This window comes from Leucoraja erinacea, chromosome 20 (assembly GCF_028641065.1).
Source record: "Leucoraja erinacea ecotype New England chromosome 20, Leri_hhj_1, whole genome shotgun sequence".
In the NCBI taxonomy this organism is placed as follows: Eukaryota; Metazoa; Chordata; class Chondrichthyes; order Rajiformes; family Rajidae; genus Leucoraja; species Leucoraja erinaceus.
Genome location: NC_073396.1, coordinates 24516536 through 24537216, shown reverse-complemented (window position 1 = coordinate 24537216; position 20681 = coordinate 24516536). Strand labels below are relative to the sequence as shown.

General features: G+C 42.5%; 1 protein-coding gene across 3 annotated transcripts in view; it reads right to left on the bottom strand.

Annotated features, from left to right (window-relative positions):
- epn2 (epsin 2) overlaps positions 1-19755 on the bottom strand; it is a 65250-nt gene extending 45495 nt beyond the window's left edge. Inside the window, exon 1 of one of the 3 annotated variants that reach the window (XM_055651684.1) lies at positions 19637-19755. The gene's annotated coding sequence lies outside the window, so the exon portion shown is untranslated. Of the gene's footprint in view, positions 1-18813; positions 19019-19149; positions 19276-19636 lie in introns of those variants that run through there. The other 2 variants (XM_055651683.1, XM_055651682.1) reach the window with 2 other exon arrangements.
- Between the last annotated feature and the right edge of the window lie 926 nt (positions 19756-20681).

Below are 20681 nucleotides of genomic sequence, written 5' to 3'. Positions count from 1 at the left end.
TCCCAACATCGCTGGGGCTGCGGGCGGCGCCGGTTGGAGCTCTGACCCCGGCGAACTCTACCCCTGGCTGCGCGTCGCTCCAAATCCAGCGCGGCCCGCGGCCGGACGCCCGCAGCCCCGCAATGTGCGGGGAGTGGGCAATGCCTTACCGGGTCGCCGTGCGGTAAGCTCCGGAGCACTGTGGCCGCCGACTCCCAACAGCATTCGCGGGGTGGCGCTGGATTGGGACGACGCGCAGCCAGGGGTAGAGTTCGCCGGGATCGGAGCTACAACCGGCGCCGCCCGCGGCTGCAGCTCCGCGATGTTGGGAGTCGGCGGCCCCAGCGCTCCGGAGCTTACTACACGGCGAACCGGTAAGGCATTGCCCGCTCCCCGCCTCTCCGACCAGGTAGGGGACTAAGAATTAAAGTTTCCCCCTTCACCCCTCCCACCACATAAAATCCCTCCAAACTAACTGACTAAAATTTAAGCAATGATTTACAGATGTTTAAGTGTCTCCCAGGTCTCCGGGGAGGAGGCAGCCGCTACAGTAGTACAGACCTGGGTTGACCGTGGGTCGTTTCTGTTCAAGTTTGGCGCCAAACGCGAGCTTTGGTGTGCAGACGACATCCTGGAAAAAATGTCCGGTTTTCGGAGCTTTTCGGTTTCCGGAACTCCGGATAAAAGGTTGTGCACCTGTATATTACTTGGCCACATTTCAGTATAGAGTTTACTAAGAAAATTTATACCGAAGATTTGGTTTTCAAAAACAAAGATATCAATGAACATTACAAAAATGAATTCACCCTATTCTCTCTCACATCTTTCCAAACTCAACCACTGCATAGCCTCCAATTAAACAGATCACATTGAAGTTCACAACACATTAAGGACAAATATAACAGCGCATAACTACATGAACAAATCAATTTATCAAAAATGTCTTCGTATACAGATAGCCAGAAATCTGCCTTCCCATGCTTCCACATTTAAATATATCTAATGTATCTAATGGTACGCCACAGGGTTTGCTGCTGGGACAGTTACTGTTTGTCATCTATATCAATGATTTGGATGAGAACATACACGGCAAGAATAGCAAGTTTGCAGATGATACAAAAGTGGGTGGTTTTGAAGATAGTGAAGATGGTTGTGAAAAATTGCAGCAGCATATTGATCAATTGTCCAAGTGGGTTGAGGAATGGTTGATGGAATTCAATGCAGAAAAAATGTGAGGTGTTACATTTTGGGAAGTCTAACATGGGCAGGACCTGCACCGTGAATGGTAGGGCTCTGGGTGGTGTTGTAGAGCAGAGGGATCTAGGAGTGCAGGTGCATAGTTCCCTAAAGGCGGAGTCGTAGGTAGTTCGGCTGGTCAAAAAAGCTTTTGACATATTGGCCCTCAGCCAGAGTATTGAGTATAGAAATTGGAAGGTCATGGTGCAGTTGGAGAGGCCACATATAGAGTATTGTGTTCAGTTCTGGGCACCGTGTTATAGGAAAGATGTTGTGAAGCTGGAAAGGGTAAAGAGAAGATTTTCAAGGATGGTGCCAGGACTAGAGGATCTGAGCTATAGGCAGAGGTTGTGTAGGCTGGGATTCTATTTCTTGGAGCACAAGAGAATGAGGGTTTTTTTTAGAGGTGTATAAGATCATGAGAGGAATAGATCGGGTAGATGCACAGAGTCTCTTGCCCAGAGTAGGTGAATCAATGACCAGTGGACATAGGTTTAAGGTGAAGGGGAAAATATTTGATAGGAATCCGAGTGGTAACTTTTTCACACAAAGGGTGGTGGATGTATGGAACAAGATGTCAGAGGAGGTAGTTGAGGCAGGGACAATCCCAACATTGAAGAAGCAGTTAGACAGGCACATGGATAGGACAGGTTTAGAGGCATAAGGACCAAATGCTGGCAGGTGGGACTAGTGTAGCTGGGAGATATGTTGGCCAATGTGGGCAAGTTGGCCCGAGGAGCCCGTTTCCACGCTGTATCACTCAAGGACTCTCTAATGATTGGGGCACTTTCCTTCAGTTAAAGTCGTCTTGAAGTTATCAGCTCCATATATTCCCAGTATCATAAAAAAGAGTACATTTCAAAAGTAGCTCAAGCCAAGTGTTTAAATGTTGGAAACTAGTCAACTGTTCACAAAGATAGCCACCGGTGTTTATAATCAAATTAAATGTACATCAGGACAAACAGAGCTCATAAACAAATAAAGCCGATCATCCTGAAATAAACCTTCCAAAAAGCCAGTGCAGATATTGCTGAAAAATATCTTACTGTTACCAGTGGAGGGATTTCATGCTGAATCATTTTTAAACATAATTTAACGAGGTTTTAGTATGATACCAAATTGTGTTTATTTGCAGCTGTGGCTGCACTGCAAAAAAGAACCAATTACTTAAAATAGAATGATTTATATGCTGCACTGATGTACAAAGCCCAGGTGCAAAAACAGATAATAATCTGATGATCAAATTATAAATGGTGTATTTCGACATATTATCAAAATACTCTTTTCCAAAGACTCTGCGTTGTCAGATTTTTTCAGACTATTACGCACTTGGTACTGCACTGAAGATTCTTACCAAAGCATTTTATAACAAATTATTAAAACTAGTGTATTTTATTGTACAATGAGACCACTTCAAGTTATTCCCTCCAATAGTATTACAAAGCTACAAATTCTCTCCACAGTCGCAATACGTAGTGTGAAGCTCAGAAACTCCAATTGTCCTGCCAGGCCTTTATTTTATTTTATTTTAATTAGTACAAGACAAGAATTCCACATTACCACCAATATGTTATAATAAGATGCCGTTACCAAACTGAGTGTTACAATTTATCTCCGATCAGAAAAAACTGTTTCACTTTCTATAGATGCTGGCTGAACTGCCAATTCCTTTTTAGCATTTTCCATTTTTTGTGCTGGATTCCCAGCACCTGCAATTTTGTTTTAACTTTTAATTTGGAATTTAGATTAGTCCTGGCATGTACCTGCCATGACATAACATAATAGATTATTAGAATGAACTATTCAAAAACATATATAACTTTACAAATATTGTGTTTGTTAATAAATTTGCCATAGCTTTATAGAGTTAGATTTCAGATGTTTTTGGCCCATAGCTAACAAGCTGGACATCTTGTAATATACCATTTTGGAACAATAAACATAATAGACAATGTTACACTAATAAGTGTTTCCATGAAACACCTCCAAGTTGTTCCACTGTGAGTGCCAATATACATAGTAAGACAAAACCTGCAATTTGTAATCTAACTTGTAAATCACACACACACTGAACAGTGATTATAGTGCCTTACTCTAATATTAATTCCTTGAGCCAAAAGCAAACATGGCTAGCTTTCACTCTCTCTCTCTCCACACTCAAATATGTTTACCAAGGGTGAAAGTAGAAAGTTTAAAATCCATTAACTTACATTACCAATATCACATTATAGTCCAAGTAATTCACAAATATAACAAATATTTTTAGTGCATTTAAAATATACAAATTTACAAATGTGCAATACAATAACGTTGAAATTGAGATATCCCAAATGATCACATTTCAGTTAGCTCATCTGGTAATTCAACAAAGTATTACCATCCTCAAAATGGGTTTGTGGCATTGCTTAGTCACAAATCAATATAGTTATTTTACTAGCTTACCATTTAACGTAGACATGGAGGGTGTTGAAAACTAAACATGAAATCCATGGATATTTTTTCAGCTCTCATAGGCTGTGGGCCGAGGAGCTTTATTTTACTGTTTCGTGACCCAAGTCACCAAACTACATGAAATTTTCACATATTGTGTAAAACAAACTATATAAATCACCCCTGAAACTCGTCATGAACAAGACTTGCACATTTTTTAAAAATTAAATTAGAGAAAAAACGGAATATTTTCGGGTGATTTTTAGTCCAATCAAAGCACGTTTAACATTGAGTTATATGCAAGTTGGCCAATCACGCACTTTGCTTCAGGCTAGCACACAAAATGGCTGAGCCCATATACCTGCGCTCAGACCATAACCCTCCATTCCCTTCCCATCCATATAACTATCCAATTTATTTTTAAATGATAAAAACGAACCTGCCTCCACCACCTTCACTGGAAGCACATTCCACACAGCTACCACTCTCCGAGTAAAGAAGTTCCCCCTCATGTTACCCCTAAACTTCAGTCCCTTAATTCTCATGTCATGTCCCCTTGTTTGAATCTTCCCTACTCTCAGTGGGAAAAGCTTTTCCACGTCAACTCTGTCTATCCCTCTCATCATTTTAAAAACCTCTATCAAGTCCCCCCTTAACCTTCTGCGCTCCAAAGAATAAAGCCCTAACTTGTTCAACCTTTCTCTGTAACTTAGTTGCTGAAACCCAGGCAACATTCTAGTAAATCTCCTCTGTACTCTCTCTATTTTGTTGACATCCTTCCTATAATTAGGCGACCAAAATTGTACACCATACTCCAGAATTGGCCTCACCAATGCCTTGTACAATTTTAACATTACATCCCAACTTCTATACTCATTAACATTACATCCCAACTTCTATACTCAGTTTATTTATTAATTATTATTAATTAACAGAATTTATTAACATTAAGAAGAGGTTGAAATTTTATGAATTGAAGTCCATGCAGACTTAATGATTATGAGGTTTTTTTTCTGTAGCCTCTACTTAAATTTGAAATAACTTATCAATTGTAGTAAATTACAGTGTAAGTCTCATTGACATTAAATAGAGGTTGACACTTTATGAATGGAAGTCCATGCAGACCTAGGTACTATGAGATGTTTCTTTCTCTAGCTATTCTGCACCCTCTGCTCCTGCACTTGATCTTGAAGTCTTATCTATGGCAGTAAATTACAGTGTAAGTCTCATTGACATTAAGAAGAGATTGACATTTTATGAATTGAAGTTCATGCAGACCTAAGTAATATGAGAGGTTTTTTTTCTGCAGCTTCTGCCCCTCCACTCTTCAGAGCCTGTCCACACAAAAGTATTTTGTGTGGACATGCACTGTGCTTTAATGAACACTAATTTGATAATTTGCAGGCTTGCCATCCCATCTACTTGGACATGCATACATGTTTAATTTCCTCATTGATATGTCGATATTGTCTCACATAATATAAAACATGAAAAGATGTAAAATACACCCTGACATTTATTATCTTCTATTATTAGGAGGCAGCAGTGTATCCCGGTTTATCATGCAGAGTGCTATCGTCACTTCTGCAACATAACAGCAATAAGTCGAGAGCGATAGCAAAGTCTAGAAGGAAGAAAGGTAATGATAGGACTCAAACAACAAATCTTTTTACTTATGGTCATATGATGTTACTTTGAAAAATGAAAAGATATATTTGAGGATGTTGATTTATTTTACTTTTCATTCCTTTTCTGTTTTCTTTTTCCTCTTTCAATTGAGTTAAAGACGCTGAAAAGCCTGAAGCAGGTGAATCACCTCAAGAGACAGTTCCTGATGGTGAAGCAGATGAGTCGGCCCCAAAGAGACTGCTTCGATCCATGACAAGTCATAGTCAACAAACAGCAACTGTCTAGCATACTGATCGTAGGCATGTCCTACCAGCGCATTGCATCATTTGTAAAGGTTCAAAATACACAAAATAAAAAAGTTTTATTTTAATGTGGATCGTTTCACTGTTTATTTGGTCAAATTATTTAAACAATGAGTGAATTACTTATGATAATGGCGTGGCTGTTAATGACTGCGACAATCCACTCACCGATCCACACATACATACATACGCACATCCACACACACACACATCCATCCATACGCACACTTCCATGCATGCAAACACACACATACATGCACACATAAATCCGCACACACATCCACTCACACGCTGACATACATGTACACATCCAAACATACATGCACGCATACATCCGTCCACACGTACATACACACTTACATCCACAGATACACGTTTGAAAGGCATACACAGACACACACACAAACTAGAGATAAACAATGCAACACTTTTAGGGATCTTTTAGGTCAAAGGTAATAGCCCTCATTTGCAAAGGCACCATCGATAGGGGGGGGGGGGGTCTATAACATAAATATAAGCTAATTGTAGCTTAAAATGAATATTCATCGAGTAAACATCAGAGCATTTGATTCTTGGCCAGGATGTGACATTTACATCAGAAATAAGACTGGTCTCTTACAGGTCTGGCACTACCCCAGTCCCACTATGGCCGTTACCCCCACTCTCCCCACTTTGGCAGTCAGCGGGGTTCAGTAGATGGGGAAACCTAGAGGATCTATCCTGACCCTTTATTTAGGCAGGTTCATGAGCCCTTCAAACCTGGGACATCTGCTGCAGTCTCATTTAATTTCCTATTAAAGTGACTGGAACATGCTTGCCTGGCACTGCCCCGGTCCCATTATGGCCGTCACCCCCACTCTGCACACTGGCAGTCAGTGGGGTTCAGTAAAGAGAGGAACTCACAAGAACTGCCTTAACCCATTAATTAGGCTGGCTCAGGAGCAGGACCTCTGCAACAGTGTCATTTTAAAAAAACACACTCACAATTATATTCATATTATTTTAATATCGTGGGTCACAAAAACCTATTTCTAGACACATTTTTGATGCTCGGCCCACAGCCTATCAGTGCAAAAGTACAAAATGAATGAAATCAATCCTAAACTCATCATTCCTATTTTGTATAATAATGTGAATGTTGACACACACACGCGCACACGGTAGCGCTGTCTGAAATTCACACTCACGATGAAGAGGAAGGTAAAAGACGGCTGCACAGTGTACGGTAAGTCCTTTAGAGATCGCGCGGGGGTGGGGGGGGGGGGGGGGGGGGTGGGGGGGTGTGAGAAGGGGCGTGATGGAGAGAGAAGGAGTGGAGACACTTTTAAGAAAACGAAAACGTTTAATAAAATTTAGCGGGCATTTTATCTACCAGTAGGTCTTCCTTGGTCCAGAAAACTCCAATGAGCCAATCAAAATGCCCGGTCAGCGAAGGAGATTGCCTACGGCTGCCCTCGACTGCCTGTAACTAAATAGCGACCCCACTCCACTGCACTACGAGTTAAAAAGAACCACACCGACCAATTTTTACTCAACATGCTGAAAAATTTCCCGCGACCTAGCTGAGGTTGCGGGTATGCGGGAACTTCCCTCGAGCATGAATGAGTGTTTCAGTGACCTCATAGGACATCCTTGGACCACGTGTAGACAGGGAAAACTCTTCTAAATTCGCAGATTATGTCGCCGCAGTGGGACAGCCCCTTAAGAGTGGATGGGGGGGGGTTAAGGGGGAATGGGATGGGTGGGTGGTGGGGGGGATGTGGGGGGGGGGGGGGGGGGGCGGGGAGGGAAGGGCAAGAGGCAGAGTGGGGGGGTGAGGGGATCAGGGGTGTTACAACGGGAACCCATCAACCGTGCCTACGCAGTTAGGGGCTATGGGTGAGTGGTGGAATAATGCATTGGGGGACGGGTTGCATTGGGGGGATGGGTGAGTGGTGGAATATTGCGTTGGGGAATGGGTTGCATTGGGGGAACAGACCTCCAGTGTGACTGGGACCCAACGGATCCCACTTAGTCTAGTAGTGTTATAATAATTAAGAAAGCAAATGAAAGAGTACTAGCTGCTTCAGTGGAATCCAAATGTCAAAATGTCCAACCAATGTGGACGTATACAACAAAATATAACATAATAAAATTTAGCTTTTGAACTTGGATAGATGGCACAATGATATTTTAAAGCAAAAAAAAATTAAAAGGTAAGAATTAATGCATAATAGTTCCTTAAATTCTACTGTAAGGAGAATTAAATGGCAGGCTCAAAGTGAAAGTAATTTTAGAATTGCTGCTGTCAAATTCTACTTCATACCAAATGATCTATGTGTGGAATAAACTTTCAAAGTGTGAAGGCTGAAACTGTGGGAACATTTAATAAACAATTGCAATACCACAGAATTGTAGTGGTGTGGATGAAATTGCAGAATACCAGGGCCTCAGATAGATACATTGATATAGAAGCAGAAGACAATGCATCAAATTATCTTGCAATTGCTGGATTACTTTGGGAAAGTGAGACTACTTGTTAATTCTGCGTTAAGACTGAATTATTACTGACCATTCACATCTCTGACCAGAAGAGCATAATTTTCTAAGACTAAAAACAAAGGAGTAAACATGATAAACAAAGGGAGAAAAACAAAGCAGCATTTCATTGAATTTATGCTGCATTGTTTAGTCTCTAACTGTACTCATTTTATAGTTTTATTTTATTGCATTCTCACTTTAGCGGCAGTTATTAGTTTTACTACTAGATAACTGCATTAATAGCTTACCCTGATCTAACCCTATCAGAAATATTCCCCAAAACCCTCCTTCCCTCACTTTAATGGCAATTTAAAATTAAAATGTTTTCTGTTTTCCTGAGATGTTAACCTAGTTTCTTCAACAATAGATGCTATTTGCTAATTGTTTCCAACACTTCCCATTTTTTGTTATTAATGTAACAAAGATTCAAATGATCAGATGTCAAAACTAAATCAATTAAAGTATCTTATGAAGAAATAATGCTTTAACATGTTCCTATCCACTATTATGGATAAAAAATAAATTCCATAATTATGTTTGTACAGTAATTTGATTTGGACTTAACAGTTAAAACACAAGTATCTAGGTTGAAAGTTCCGGGTTAAAAGTTGTCTGATGCATTTTGTTTTTATTCGTTCAAGGGATGTAAGCTTTGCCAACTGAGCCAGCATTAAATTGCCCATTCCAAATTGCCCCAGAGAAGATGGTGGCAATTTGCCTTCTTGAATGAATTCTACATTGTTTACCATCTAAAGGATAACCCCCTGACCCATCTTTACTAAAGTTGAACCATTTAAAAAAAAATCCCCAAATGTTGCTCAATATTCCTTACATAGATTAGATATTGGGGTAAGTGGACAAAAGCTTGGTCACAAAGGGAGATTTTTGGGCGTATTTTAAAAGATGGAGATAAGGAGGCAAAGCTGGTCAGGATGGGAATTTGAATGCTTTGACACATATCAGCTTAAAGCACATTGGCCATTGCTGACACTATAAAATACATACTCAATCTAAAATGTATACTCAATCAAAAATCTAGACTTGGCAGACCATGCCTTGATTATAAAGTTAAAATAAAAGACAGAGAAAGGGTAGTGGATGACCACACCAAGATCTGAAAATAGTAATCTGAACGTTTTTATAATATGGACTGGCTGCAAACCTGACTACATGGAATGACCTCACATTTAAAAAAAGTTGAACAAAAGAGGCTAAGGCTCTGTAGTGGAATATTCAAGCCTAGGATAAACATTTTAGCAGAGTCAGTCCCTAGTGACCATATTATAATTTAGCTCTTCAATACAATTGGGAAAACATTCTACATCTGAAATAACAAAGTGTATATTTTTATAGATTATTATCAGGCTATCCATACATATTACTCAATTTTCAAAAACAAAGAGACACAACCCACTATGTTCTTCCTGATGGGCAGGACTTCCATATTTGGATCACCATTGTTAGCAGTGTCAGATTGCTACACTCTGCATTACAAAATATTATGTGTCATCAATCCTTAAAGAGACATTTTTTTTAATGAAACTACATCACAATACGTAAGTGCACTCATACATTCCCAGTGCTCGAAAATAACAGTCGCCCGATTGCCAATGGCCACCTAAAGTCCCGCCAGGCAACCTAAAAGCAGTGTAATTTTGCCCAGCTTGGCCCCCCTCTCTATCTCTCACTGCCACTCTCCGTCTCCGCCCCCGCCCGCCATCCGTGTCCGGGCCACCGGGTCTCTGCTCTCCGGCCGATCCTCATCCAGTGGCCAGCCGCCTTGCACATGCGCACTGCCACGGTTGCCACTCCTCGGTTGCCCTGCACATGCGCACTGCCATGGCCTGCACATTCTCCCCCAGCACTTGCGCACTGCCACGACCTGCACATCCTCCCCCTTCACATGCGTACTGCCACTGGTCGGTGCTGGGCACTTCCTCCCTCCCTCCCTTTGCATTGTGAGAGATCTGGCCGCCATTGCTGTCCGGTCGCCGCCTCGCCACGACCGCTGAAACCCAATGCAGAATCACTCCCTGGAGCTGGTGGACAAAAATGCTGGAGAAACTCAGCAGGTGAGGCAGCATCTATGGAGCGAAGGAAATAGGCGATGTTTCAGGTCGAGACCCTTCTTCAGACTGATTTGGGGGTGGGGGGGGCGGGAAGCAGAAAGGAAGAGGTGGAGACAATGGGCTGTGGAAGAGCTGGGATGAGGAGGGGAAAGAAGGAGAAAGCAGGGACTACCTGAAATTGGAGGTCAATGTTCATACCTGCTGGGGTGTAAACTACCCAAGCGAAATATGAGGTGCGGCTCCTCCAATTTACAGTGGGCCTCACTCTGGCCATGGAGGAGGTCCAGGACAGAAAAGAGTAGGAGCTGGAGTAACTCCCTGGGGTAACTCTTACATCTTGATTTCCTGGTCCTCCAAATATATTCCAAATGGAATTTAAACTGGAGGTGGTAGAGGGTGGACTTAAGCAAAAAAGGGTTCTTGGGAAAAAAGATCTACCTTAAATTTGTTGCGTCTGGTTGGGTAACCATGGTAGGGTGAAGCCTATTCCATGCTTTAATTGTGCGGCAGAACTCCATGGACCAGCCAACATCTCTGGATAGAAGAAATTAGGTGACGTTTGAGGTAGAGACCCTTCTTTTGACTTCCTCTGGTTTTAGTGTTTTTAATTTAATGTAAAGATACAGCGTGGAAACAGGCCCTTCGGCCACGCCGACCACTAGTTCTATCCTACACATTAGCGACGCAAGTCAAGAGTGTTTTATTCTCTCACATCCCAGTTAGAACAATGAAATCCTTACTTGCAGCAGCACAACAAAATATGTAAACATAGTCAGTCTGAAGAAGGGTTTTGGCACGAAACGTTGCCTATTTCCTTCGCTCCATAGATGCTGCTGCACTCGCTGAGTTTCTCCAGCACTTTTGTCTAACACTGAAAACAATGTTATAATCGAGAAAACAAAACAGTGTATATTTATATATGAATATATATATGAATATATATTCATATTTTTATATATATATATATACATACATATATATACACACACACACACACATATATATATATATACATGTATATATATACACACACATATATATATATATATATACACACACATATATATATATATATATATATATATATATATATATCCACACACACACACAATTTCCCTCCTGAGATTAATAAAGTTCTATCGTATAGTATCGTGTGTGTAGGAAGGAACTGCAGATGCTGGTTTAAACCGAAGATAAGACACAAAAAGCTGGAGTAACTCAACAGGTCAGACAGAATCTCTGCACAAAAGGAACATATTACGTTTTGGTTTGGGTTTGAAAAAGGTTCCTGCACAGCTTTGGAATGTCGAAGGAAACAAGAGCATCCGGAGAAAACCCATGCGATCAAAGGGAAAAGAAGCAAACTCCATACAGACAGGACCCATATTCAGGATCAATTCTGAGTCTCTGGCACTTTTAGGCAGCAACTTCATGGTCAATGTTAATGCCCCATAGTCTTGAACTGAATTAAAACATCCAGTAGCTGTAAAGGGCGACATAGCATGACTTAGAGATTTAAGACTGAAAATGGATAGTTTATGTTTTTTAGTAACCAAAGTTATCAACGTATAATTTTTTGTGTGTTGGAAAACAAAAAATATAGTGGCACAGCTGGTAGACTTGCTGCTTCACACGCCAGAGATCTGTGTTCGATCCTGTCCTCGGGCACTGTATGTTGAATTTGCACATTCTCCCTGCAAGCATGTGGGTTTCCTCCCACATCCCAAAAACACATTGGCTTTGTAGGTCAACTTGTCTCCAATGTGTAGGGAGTGAGTGAGGAAAGTGAGATAACAGAACTTGTGCGAATGGGTGGTACACAAAAAAGCTGTAGAAAATCAGCGGGTGATTTGGAGCATCTATGGAGCGAAGGAATAGGCGAAGTTTCTGGTCAAGACTCTTGTTCAGACTGATACCTGAAATTGAAGCTAATGTTCATACCACTTGGGGTGTAAACTACCCAAGCGAAATATGAAGTGCTGTTCCTCCAATTTGTGGTGGGCCTCATTCTGCCATGGAGGAGACCCAGGACAGAAAGTTCGGATCGGAATGGGAGGGGGAGTTGAAGTGCTGAGCCACTGGGAGATCAGGTTGGTTATTGCGAACCGAGTGGAGGTGTTGTGCGAAACGATCGGCAAGCCTGCGCTTGGTCTCACCGAGGTTGATCATACGCTGAATAATCCAACCCCATTTTTGTTTGGAAGTGGAAAGAAACAATAGAAATTGCATTAATAGCAACATGTAAAAAGAGTTGAGATACTGTATTGTAATTTTGCAGCATGTCATAAGTTTGTGACTTTATTTGAAGCAAAAATAATGTGTGAATGCTTCATTGAGCATAATTCCGACTGTTAATTCCAACGCACTTCGTCCAAGCACATTATCGCACGCGTCATGCAAGCCGTCTTAAATGACCATCTAAACTGTCATTTGGCAACCTAAAAAGCTGCCTAGGTTGCCCGACTAGCAACAGGGAAAAAAGTTAAGTGAGAGCCCTGCATTCCTCTCTGGTGCTGGAGGTATCTGTAACGTGCATCCACTGTAATCAAATTATTATTAGAGGATACTGGTATATTAATACAGTATCCACTGTAATAATAGTTTGATTGTTGCAAATTATCTATTGGCAAGATAGTATCAATGACTGTGATAAATTATATAGGTAGATTATAAATCTGGTAATAGGAATTTGCAATAGAACAACGGCCATAGTACATGTAGATTCAGAATTCTTAATCCTTTTCAACGATAAAATACTGTGTAGCGGGGACTCACAGGGTCCAACCAAAAACTAAGCAGAATACAAGTTGTGTGAATGAGACGTATTTTATTCTGTTACAGTCCCTACTCCTCCCTGGTCACGGGCATTGCCCGGCCTTAAATACCCACTCAGGTAAAACCCCTGTAACTAGCGCTTCCCACACCGAGACGCCTCCCTCCAGGACCCCCCCCAGAACCAGAGGCACCGAACCGGACGCCAAATGGGGCGGCCAGAACGTGTAGATACGTCCCCACGTCCCGGGGGCTTGCTCGGTTCGGAAGAATCTCTGGGAGCCCGGGACGGCGGATGCCCACGACGGGGTGGTTGAACCACCTGGACTGGCTCGATCAGGTCCAAATGGGCCGCCTTCAAACGAGCCATGGACACAGTTTCGCAGCATTCGAAAAGGGACCTTCATACGAGCGACCTGTGGGAGTCACGGCGAAGAAAGACGTACGGGCAGCCCATCAGCGGCAGTGGCACATGGGAAGGGGCCACCCCATGACGCGACGTTGGAACGGGAGACAGGGTGCCAACCCTCTCCCGCAAGCGCACCAGCACCTATGACGGCGGTTCCTGGGACCCATCAGCAGCAGGGACAAACTCCCTGGTGACGGTGAGCGGAGCACCATAAACCAACTCCACGGAGGATGATGACAGGGCTGGTGGTCGCTCATGAGCGTGAGCATCTCGCTCATGAGGGCTAAGGGCGCCCATGTTGAGGACCCGACATGCTGGATCCATTCAGCTCGGCCCATAGATCCGGAGCAGAAGCTCCTTGAGGCCTGTATATTTCCCCACCGCTGACGGATTATCAAGGTAAGGTACGACCCGACTGGCCGTTTCTTGAACGAGAACACTTACCACGTAGTGATAACGGGTCTCGTTGACTGTTACACCGCGGATGTAGAACTGGGACTTGGCCTGTCGGAACCATACCCCCAGCTGCGAGGTCCAAAATGTAGGAAGCTCCAGGGAGACCGCGTTGAGTTTGGCCTCGTAGGCGGCAGTGGCAGGTTGCATTTTTTGCGGAATTTTCCTTTCAGGATTACACTCCTGGACGTCGGGGTCACCAGTGTAGCAGGGACTCACAGGAATCCAGCCAAAAACCAAGCGGAACACAAGTTGTGTGAACGACCGATAGGTATCCCTGGTTTTCAATTACACCGTATGCTGATAGCCATAACTTAATGGGTATTTAATGGGAAAGCTGCATTATTGGAGTTAACAATTAATGACACAATATTATATCTTGCATTGCACTTTCGTGCTCATCCCAACAATAAACCCCACCCAGATCCCATTCCCTCAATCCTTATAACCAAATCCAACTTTCTAGGACCATGTAAGAAAATATTGCTAAACTGATAATAACTCAAAATTCTAACCAATCCCTGGGTAAAGTAATCTTTTCTTTCAATATCCCAGGTAATACCCCTTTCAAATTAGCCATCACTCCTACCTACAAAAAAAATCTATCATCATCTCTAACCAGCCACCACTCACCTCTAGCATCAGTTTGCTCATTAAAGTCTCTGAACTCACCTTCCACATCCATGCCCATGTTCTCTGCATTTCAACATGCAAATCCCTCAAATCAGAATTTATAACTGAAAAGATTCTTACTATAATTTGTTAATATAACATGGCAAATCATCCTTCCACCCACTCCTTGATCGACAGAAGCCTTCAACAGCTGATCACATCATCCACCTCCAACATTGGTTCCATACTTCGGTTGCATTTCATCACGTTACTTACTAACACTTCCTAATTCTAATCCAATCTCAGTAGGATACCTTATAGTTTAATTTACTGTGTACCGATGTCATGAAAAGCTTTTGATGTGTGCTAACCAGTAGGCAGAAAGACTATACAGAATTATAATCGAGTCATTCACAGTGTACAGATATATGATAAACGGAATGACGTTTAGTTCAAAATAAAGTCCAGTAAAGTCTGATTAAAGATAGTCCGAGGTTCTCCACTGAGGTAGATTGTAGCGCAGGGCCTCTCTCTAGTTATTTACAGAATGATTCAGTTGCCTGATAACAGCTGGGAAGAAAATGTCTCTGAATCTGGAGGTGTGTGTTTTCACATTTCTATATCTCTTACCTGTTGGGAGAGGGTAGAAGAGGGAGTGACCAGGTTGAGACTCGTCTTTGATTATGTGGGTAGCCTTGCCATGGCAGCGTGAAGTGTAAATGGAGTTAATAAAAGGTTGGTTGGTTTAGGTAATAGTCAGGGCTGTGTCCACAATCTCTGCCATTTCTTGCAGTCTTGGATGGAGCTGTTCCCAAACCATGCTGTGATGCATTCCAATAAAATACTTCCTATGGAGCATCTGTAGAGATTGGTCAGAGTAACTGGGGCCATGTCGAAGCTTTCTCAGGAAGTAGAGGCACTGGTGTGTTTTCTGGTCATTGCTTCAATATGGCTGGTCCAGGCCAAGTTGCTGGCGATATTTACACCTAGGAATTTGGAACTTTCAGCCATCTCGACTTTCTATATCTGTCAATGCATACTGACGTATGTGTATCACTTTGCTTCCTGAAGTTGATCACTATCTCCTTTGTCTTGCTGACATTGAGAGAAAGGTTGTTGTCTTCACTCCAGGTCACGAGGTTCTCAATCTCCTTCTTATACTCCATCTCGTCATTATTTGATATCCGGCCCACATCGGCGGTGTCGGCCACAAATTTGTAGATTGAATTGGATTTGTACTTGGCTGCACAGTCGTGGGTATACAATGAATAAAAAAGGGGGCTGAGAACGCATCCTTGAGGAGCACCAGTGTTGAGCAACAGGCATGGACCCATTATGGTGAAAGGCAAACTGCAGTGGGTTAAGGCTGCCTGGTAGACTGGATTTAATGCATTCCGTAACTAGTCTCTCAAAGCATTTCATGATGACGTCAAGGACACTGGACGGTAAGGCATGAGATTAGGCAAGGCAATATTACTTTTCTTCGGCACTGGGATGATAGTGGTCTTCTTAAAGCAGATGAGTACTTCAGAATGGAGTAGAGAGAGATTAAATTTGTCCGTGAATACTCCCGCTAGTTGTTTCTCGCAGCTTCTAAGGAAGCGGCCAGGGACTCCGTCTGGGCCAGTAGCCTTCTGTGGGTTCACCCTCGGGACGGATGATCTCATTTTTGTAACAGTGACCGTGGGAAGAGGCAGACTTGAGTCTGAAATTTTTTTAATTTTGATTTTTTTTTTTTTTTTTAAGGTGTCAAATTTTCATATATGCTCATCACCAGAATGGCCAGCATTAAATGCCTGTCCCTTACTGCCCAGAATTGTGTGGCTTACAGGGTTCATTCAGGAGGCAATATCATCACTTTGGTCTTGTCTCAACTTGTCTGCTGCTGGAATTATCATACACGTCTCATTTATTCCAAGAGTATTCGAATATTTCTTGTTAGTCCCCCAACTTGTACCACCTATAAACTGTGTAGGGAGGAACTGCAGATGCTGGCTTACACTGAAGATGGACAGAAAATGCTGGAGTAACTCAACGGGACAGGCATGTCACGAGTAGGAATAGGTGACATTTTGGGTCGAGGTCCTTCTTCAGACTGAGAGCCAGAGGAGAGACAAACTAGAGATATTGGTTTCAAAGAAAATGAAGGTGTGAAAACAACAGATAAAAGCAGCCAATGGTCAAGGAAATGTAGAGTGTTTGGAAACACTTCATTTTCAAGAAAAATAAACCTTAGTAATAGCCAGCTTTACTCCAAAGACTTGGTCTGTAGGTTAATTGATAAATGTAAAAATTGTCCCTAGTGGGTGTTGGATAGTGTTAATGTATGGGGATCGCTGGTTGACGCGGATCCGGTGGGCCAAAGGGCCTGTTTCCGCGCTGTATCGCTAAACTAATCTAAAAATTAACAGCCACGTGCTATTTTATAAAAGTCATGAATGGACATATAATACCAAACAAAACAGTACACAACAAATGCTAAGTTCCAAAGAACTAGATACTTTTTCCATCCAAGCACATATGCTTATGTCAGGTCTTCAGAAAAAATATAGCTTCTGTCATCCAGTTCAAATGCACACTGAAATAATTTCATTTCTTGAAAAAAAAAATCTGAACATATTACTCAAATTAAAACTCATTCCAAAATGTCATCTATTCCTTTTCTCCAGAGATGTTGCCTGACCCGCTAAGTTACTACCTCATTTTGTGTCTATCTTCGGTGTAAACCAGAATCTGCAATTCCTTCTTACGCATTAAAACTATATAACCTACGTTAAAAAATACTTCTAATGCAATTAGAAACAACATTCTTGTTCTGCAAGTATCAGTAGCACTGCACTTTCCATGCAAAAATTCAACCAATTCAAACTTAACAATACAAATGTAATAATCTATGCTGGAGTGTTCTGGACAGAAACTGTGAACACCAAGGAACATCCCTTAATTACAGTTTAAGGTGGGACAGAATTAGAAAATAATTTTAAACTTATTCAAAAGAAAAATAAATTAAAATATTTTGATTCATAACTAGTTCTTTGACGATTAGTTCTTAGAATCTGGGTTGTTCACCACGTCACAAATGTTATAACTAATCACAGCTTTATCAGTATGTTCCATTTAAAAATCTTCATCATTACTCTAGGGGTAACATATCAGTTGATCCATTATCAGAAAGTTAGGAAAAATATAAGATTTAATATAAGTAATTTAAAATGTATTTATTTCTACATCAGTGACTATATTTCAAAAGTACTTCAGCAGCTATAATGCAATGAGATAAAAACTAGGTCTTAATTATTTTACTCATTCCCTTATGCTAAATATATTTCAATGTCTCAGCCATTTTATCCACACCCCAATACACTTAATATTAAATATGTTTTTCCTGCTTGACTCCTACAACTTGCCCTCTCCTCCCCCAAAGCAAATACTCAATTATAGACACTTCCAACGTGACAAAATAGGGCAAATTTCCTTTCAGGTTCCAAGAATGTCATCATTCAGGATCAAAATTCCCCCAACATCATCCATTTTCCGGTGAAAACCATAAATCCTTTGTGATGAGCCAGAGTAGACATGCCTTCTGTTACATTTAATAACGAGGAGAGGAAAAAAGATATGCCGACAGAAAGCTGAAACTTAAAACCACCCAGGTCCCTGATGAAGGTAAAATGAATGTACATGTAGTACATGACCTGGTTGCTAAAATGAACTTCCTTCCAGGAATTAACATCTTAAAATACATGTGTAATACAAACTCACTGGTATTTTCTTTTACAAAAAAAAACAGAGCCCAAATTGCATAGTGGCAAGTGAGGCAGGGTGCATGGATGTTAAGCAGGCACCTTAAACTTCGGTTGATTAGGCAGCAAGAGATGCTATTTAAATCATTTAAAAGCCAAGTTGACAGCTTGCAGCCGTGGCCTGGCGGGGAGAGGGGAGAGGGGAGAGGGAATTGGATGGATGGATGGAGAGGGAGGTGGATGGATGAATGAATGGAGAGGGAGGTGGATGGATGGATGAGGCGGGAGGGAGGAGGCAGCCGGCTTCTGGGACGTCCAGAGCCGGGGCACAGACATCGTCCAACAAGCCTGTAACAAGTGGAAAGTTTTCTTCCCCCCCTCTTTAACCGCAGGACATTATTATTAGTAATTACAGAAGGTGTGTGTGTATATATATATATATATATATATATATTAATACGAGGGCGGGCCTAGTAGACGGAGGCCTGAGGGCAGCCCTTGGCCCAGGCTGGCTTTAAACTCTCTCTGCAGAGGTGAACATAGGGGAGGGTGTCGTTAATATTGCTGCTGCCCTTTGCTTCTCCCCTGCCTTCCCTTCCGCCTTGGTGAAGCCCCCGCCACCCTCCTTCTTCTCCTCCTCGACCTCTTCATTCTCCTACCTGCTCGGCAGCTCGGGGGGTCCCGCAACCAGCCAGCAACTCATCCGACCACCCATCCGCCTAGAAGCTTCTGGGCGTTTTCCTGTGAGGTAGCGGGCGGGACTGGCGGGGCGCGCGGGCGGCGAGGAGGAGGAAGCGGCGGCGCGGCTCGAGCTGCTGCTGCAGCTGCAGTCCGCCTGACGACAACATGGCGGCGGCAGCGGCAGCGGCGCCTCGCCTCGCCTCACGTTGCCTCCACCCCCCTTCGACGACGACGACAACAACAACAACAAGACAGGGAGGGCGAGAGAAAGCAACACAGACGGTAGACCCCCACCCAGATAGAAAACTACGAACCAAAGATCTTTGCTACGAACTGCAGATTAAACGTGTAGGAAGGAACTGAAAATACTGGTTTAAGCCGTAGACACAAAGTCAGTGCTGAGGCAACGGCGGGTCAGCCGGCAACTCTGGATAACATGGGTCGGTCGGGACTGTTCTTCAGGCTGATAATGTATGGTACTTTTGTCGTCTTGGTGTATTTAATGTGCCTGTAAAACTACAGCTGGCTTACATGGTTTTAAATCTCACACGCCCAAAGTGCTTAAGTAACTCAGCAGGCCAGGCAGCATCTCGAGTGCACAACAAGACGGAAAGTTTGTAGCTTAACAGGCACGTTAAATGCAACAACACAAAATACCATACATCTTCAGCCTGAAGAAGGGTCCCGACCCGCAACTTCACCTAAGATAGACACAAAGTGCTGAGGTAACTCAGCGGATCGGGCTGCATCTCTGGAGTACAAAAACACACACAAAGTCTTTGTCTGGAGAAGGGTTCCGACCTGAAATATCACGTATTGTATTCCTCCAGAGGTGCTGCCTGACCCGCTGAGTCGCCCCAGCACTGTGTCTATCTGCAGCTTCACATGCACATTAAATGCAGCAACACAACAAAAATACATTATCAGCCGAAAGAAGGATCCGGAAGAAACTCCACCTAGTCTTTTTCTCCAGAGATACTGCCTGACCCGCTGAGTTACTCCAGCACTTTGTGTATAGCTGCAGATTTATGGGCACGTTAAATGCAGTTTTACATGCACGTTAAATTCAACAACATGACAAAAATATTTTATCATAATACATTATCAACCCGAAGAAGGGTCCCAACCGCATACTTCACCTATCCTTGTTCCTCGTCGACACAGAATGTTATTTACAAATAAACACACAAATGTGCTGAGGTAAATCAGCGGGTCAAGCAACATCTCTGGAGGCGTTAGGTGACGTTTTGGGTCAGGCTGATAATGTATGTTATTTTTGTCGTGTCGTTGCATTTAATGTGCTGTAGATGGTTTACATTTGAAAAATCTCACACGCATGAAGTGCTAGAGTAACTCAGCAGGGCAGGCAACATCTCTGGGGTGCACAAAAGGAGACAAAGTCTGCAGGCAAGTTAAATGCAACAACACAACAAAAATACCATACATTATCAGCCTGAAGAAGGGCCCTGACCCAAAACTCCACCCAGGGTATACTCAAAGTGCTGGAGTAACTCAGTTGGTCAGTAACTCTAGAAAAAGGATGGGTGACGTTTTGGTTTGGGACCCTTCCTCACCTATTCTTTTTCACCCTAAACTTCACCTTTTTTTCCACCAGAGATGCTGCCTGATCTACTGAATTACTCCAGCACTTTGTGTCCATCTGCAACTTCACTGGTACATATAATGCAACAAAAATACCATACATCATCAGCCCGACGAAGTGTTCCGACCCAAACCTTCACCTATCCTTGCCTCTTTAGACACAAAATGTTGGTTTACAAATTAAAAGACACACAAAAGTGCTGGAGACACTCAGCAGGTCGGATGGCATCTATGGAGCACACGA